Source organism: Astatotilapia calliptera, unplaced genomic scaffold, assembly GCF_900246225.1.
Source record: "Astatotilapia calliptera unplaced genomic scaffold, fAstCal1.2 U_scaffold_1, whole genome shotgun sequence".
Classification (NCBI taxonomy): domain Eukaryota; kingdom Metazoa; phylum Chordata; class Actinopteri; order Cichliformes; family Cichlidae; genus Astatotilapia; species Astatotilapia calliptera.
The window spans coordinates 292,208-297,685 of NW_020535618.1; positions in this window are offsets into that span (position 1 = coordinate 292,208).

Genomic DNA, 5,478 nt, shown 5'->3' on the forward strand with positions numbered 1-5,478 from the left:
TAGTATTTGGCTACGTGACCAATATCCTGGATAAGACTACATTTTGTCACCAGCTGCCTCAAGTTGATCAAATGAAAACACTGTTATGCCCCAAAGGCCACGGATCAGATCACCGCCCAACACACATTATGCCCCACATTACACCCCACGCCCATGATGTCTCATGCGGGTGGTGGCCCCACAGGCCCATGTCTCCTCTTCAGGTTGCGCCCAGTCACCAGATGCTTCCTTGAGCACCGTTCCCAGATTTGATTCCAGGGTGGGGTCCTGGGAAGCCTATCCCGGGTAGGCTAGACTAGTCCCTTAATTTGGTTCCTTTGGTGTTGACGAAGATGAAACCCAGGGCAGACCCAGAATACACTCGAGAGATTAAGTGTCTCGGCTGGCCTGCGAGCACCTCAGCATTCCTGCAGATAAACTGGAGGAGGTGGGTGGGGAGAGGGAGGTGTGGGCTTCTCTGCTTTGGCTGCTGCTACCGTGACCCAGACCTGGATAAGTAGAAGAAAATTAAATGATTGATAGATAAACTCTGCTATTACTGTATAAATAATGTTTATTTTTGCTTGTTTGTATATTTCATTTCTGTTATTTTGTGTATTCACGCCTCTTGTTCATAAGAGCTGAAACACAGACATCGTCACCTTCTGGTGACCTATAATTACAATATTATAGTTGTAATTACAGTTCTTTTATAACCACACAGCTTCCACAAACTGTGTGTAAAGTAAAGTTTATACTGTATCATTTTCAGTGTTTTTAGACCATCTGATGGACTCATAGACACAACGGTCACCTGCAGGTCAAAGAAAATTCGTCTTCTCATTTCTGTGAGCCTAATTTAAACATAAGTATTCATGCAAGTAGCATTTATATTAAATGTTGATATTGTTGTAGCTTCGTTTAATTCAACAGTGTTAAAACTGCAGCAGATGTTAAAGTACAGTCTTGCAAATTGCTTCAGAATAGTGTCTATATTTGAACCAGAGAGAGTGCTAACCATGAAGAAGTGAGGAGTATACTTGCTGTTGATCTTCTACCTGACTGACCCTCTGGTCATCAGTAGAACCTTCAAAACAAAAAAAAATTGAAATAAGACATTTGCCTTTGCATGGTTGATTTTTATACATTGTTGTGAACAGTTTCCCATGCCTGTATGCTGAATCTGTGTACTTAAATATTTAAAGAGTAAAATATATTTTCTCAGAGGAACAAAAATGCTCACCTCTGGATTTTCTGTAGCAATAGAACAAGAGCAGCAAGAATATAAATATGACTCCAGAAATGATTCCAATGATCATCAAAATAAGAAATGAAGAGCTTTCAGGACTGGGCACAGCTGTTGTAAATTAGAAACGTGAACTGTTAACTTCAGTCAACTCAAGTGAATTTGCCATTTGAATAACAACGAAAGCTGACTTCTAAAGAAAAATAGATCAACTAAACAGGCAGGTTCCAAGACAGCTCTGCAACATCAAGAGCACTACTCTCACTATATGTTTAGGTTTACCAGGCATATCTAGCACCCTCCCCTGTTAGCTGATGCAAATTACAACTGACTGGTGATTAGTTAATAAATGGTACACTTTCTGTTACTTCTCGTTTTTGTCTTTTGTGGTCTGCATTTGGGTCCTCACCTAAGAGAATCCACACAATCTGCCTCCACATATCATGACAAACCCAGTGGAAAGCAATCCTCTCTTTCGCTGGTAAAAAACACAAACACATGCAGCAAGCCGAGGGTACTAGGACATCCACCCCTGTCTGGCAACTCTTGCCAAAGAGAACCCAAGAGTTTCTCCAGGAGACTTGTTCCAGATTGAGGTGAGCCCAACTGTAGCTCTGTCAATCTGTCAAACTCATGCACTAGCTCTGCCTCCTCCCACACCAGGGAGGTAATTGCTAGTTTCAGCAACTGGGAACTGGATACCTAAGTCATTTGCCTTTGCCTTTGCCTCTAAGAGAGTGGATACTCCTTAACACAACAGCCAGCAATGATAGCTAGGAGCTGGGGATGTTACTGCCAAGGTCTCCACCCTTGATCCCCTCTTGACACACATTGCATTTAACTCCTATGGCTCCTCCTGTGAATGGCAGAACTGAAAGGGAGGTCAGTGTTGGCCTCACAGGTCTCAGGCTTCACAAAATCTCTGTGTCTCACAAAAACAATATGATTTGTTTTCTAGAACATTTACTTCATCCTGTGCTGATCCTTGTTATGTTTGTAAAATGAAGCTCAACAACAAACATCACTTACTTGATGCTGACAAGTTGAAGGCTTCACTCCACTCTGTTGAAGAATATGAGTCATCTCTGCATCGACTCTTACACGTGTAGTCTCCACTGCTGGACTCAGAAACATTGAATATCCAGTAATTATTGTGAGTCCACTGTGTGGTCTGCTTGGGTCCTCTCCATCTATACTCCCACTCAGTGGTTTCACCTCCTTCCTGCACCTCACATGTCAGACTGATCGTCTCACCGCTGAATATCTGAGGCCAGCTGGGTCGTCCTTTAACAACAACCTTATTGGAAACTGTTTACACATATTTACAGTTGAGATACAAACAAACATAAAATCAACAGAAATAATTTAATATTGAGTTGCTTGATAGTGACGAGTCAATGTACAGTAGTGTAAAAAGTGTCTTCCCCCTTCATGATTTCCTATGTCTTGTATTTTTGACTTAAATGTTTCAGATCATCCATCCATCCATTCGCTTCCGCTTATCCTTTTCAGGGTCGCGGGGGGCGCTGGAGCCTATCCCAGCTGTCATAGGGCGATCATCAGATCATCAAACAAATTTAAATGTTAAACATAGATAACAAAAGTAAACACAAATGCAGTTTCTAAATCTTTATCATTAAGTATAAAAAAAATCCAAACCTTGTGTGAAAAAGCGATCGCCACCTAAACCTAATAACTGGTTAGGGCGTCCTTGGCAGCAACAACCAGATTCAGTCATTCCAAACTCTTCATTTTGCTTTTCTTAACCCATTCAGAGGTGGACTTCAGTTCAATTTTATTTTATTCATACAGCACCAAATCACAATAACATTTGCCTCAAGGTGCTTTATATTGTAAGGTGAAGACTCTACAATAATACAAAGTAAACTGAGAAAACCCCAACAACCATATGACCCCCTATGAGCAACAGTAGGAAGGGAAAACATGCTGAGCCAGACAGCCAGAGATTACTGGTGTGATCTGGATCGTTGTCCTGCTGCAGAACCCAAGTGTGCTCCAACTTGAGGTCATGAACGCATGGCTGGACATTCTCCTTCATGATGTTTTTATAAACAGCAGAATTCATGGCTCCATTTACCAAAGCAAGTCTTTCAGGTCCTGGGGCAGCAAAACAGACCTGGACCATCCCACTAACACCACCGTAGTTTACTGTTGGTGTTCCATTGCTGAAATGCTGTGTTACTTTTAAGCCAAATGTAATAGGACACACACCTTCCAATTAGTTCAACTATTTTCTCAAAGTATTTTCCTAAAAGTCTTGGGGATCATTAAAAAATTTTCTGGCAAAACTGAGACGAGCCTTAATTTTCCTCTTTTTGTTGTTGTTGTCTCTGCCATGCAGGCCATTTCTGACTAGTCTCTCTCTTAGGGTGGAGACATGAACACTGACCTTAACTGAGGCAACTGAGGCCTGACAGACCGACCTTCAGCAGGTCTGGTAGTAATATCAAGGCAGTATATAAGGCCTTGATATGGGAGTGAAACTAAACTCAGCGTTGTAATAAAAAAATGTGGTTGATCACAGTTAATAATATTATTTAACAAGGTGGGGGCTTTTTCCACACACGGCCAGGTAGGCGTGGATTTTTCCTCCTTTAACTATAAAACCTTTCGATTAGAATCTTTATTTTCTGTTTACTTGTGTTATCTGTTTCTAATATTACACTAAACTTGATTTATGATCTGAAACATTTAAGTGTGACAAACATACAAAAAGTAGGAAATCTGGAGGGGGGCAAACGCTTGTTCACACCACTGCCCATTTCAAAGAAAACTTTTCAACTCACAGGTTATCTCAGTGGTGACATCATCACTTTTATCAGTGTAGTAAACTGGGTTTCCTCTTCTTCCTCTGCAGTGGTAGATTCCTCCTTGAGATACTCTGATTACTCCGTTTTGTTGATCATCTGTTCTCATTTGAACTTCAGTGTTTGGGCCATGTCTGAACCACTCATATTTCCAGCCAGCAGAGCTCCCCACAGAGCAGGCCAGTGTCACACTGCCCCCTACTGGTACGATAGTTGATCCTGGAGTCAGTGTGGCCCTGGGTTTACCTGCTGTTAGGGAAAATAAAATATGTACACATATTATCTATTATTAAGTAATAAGAACACAGGTCCTGGCTAAAGTTTTTATTTTCAAAGCTCCTTCCATGAGCACATTAATTAAGTGTACACTCTGTTTTATAATTTAGATGAATATTTGAATTATTATATTAAGTATATTATATTTATTGGTCATGGTCACTGAGGACTTACCCAGCACAGTCAGGGAGACAGTATTACTGTTCTTTGTATAATGTGATTTCTTCATATGACCAGAGCACTGGTATTTACCAGTATCAGATGTAGACTTGATTTGTTTTCTGTAATTTTTGTATCTGTTGTACGGGATAAAGGCTCGACCATCCTTGTTGAGTTTGTATTCCCAGTCAGTGTGTTTTCCTTCCTTCCTTCACATTCACATTCCTTCCTTCATGTCACATTTGAAGCTAACAGTCTCTCCGATGAAAAAAATTGTCGAGCTGGGTTCAACAGTTAGCACAGCATCTAGAATCCAACACAAACACAACATCATTGATCTGAAACACTTTTATGTACTTTACAAATCAAAATCTGTTCTGACAACAAAAAAGCTGCTGGTTACACAGCTTGACAAGGTCCTGCCACCATTAACAGGACATGGGAACAAATGTGAATTTGAGATGCCACAGTTTCCAATGGGATCCAAGGTGAGTTAAATTAAAAGGAGAGAGATCTCTTTCATGTTTTCATTGTCGTCTGTTTTTGACTTCACTAGGCAAGTCTTAAGACTTAAGATGAAACTGCACCCATTAAGTCACAAAAACTCTGACATGAAATATTAGATTTAAAATACTAACAGAAATTTTCAACACTGTATTCTGTGTTGAAAACTATCGCCCCTCCTCCTGTCCCTCAACAAAGTTTGTCCATTTGTGTGGTATAAAGGGTGTCATACATGTTCAAAGTTTTCCTGCCTCAGTACAAAGTTCCAGCAGGTCAGTATTATATAAACACTTGAAGGACTCCTCTCAGCATTTATGTTTATGTAATTTATCAACAAACACAACACACAAGACTGAAGCATATACTGTATAACATTTATATAATAAAGGTTACGTGGTTTAAACGAAACACAAAATGAGATAACAGAATAAAAAATTTGACGGCAGTTTACCAAATATGAAATAAACAAATATAAAATGTTATTAA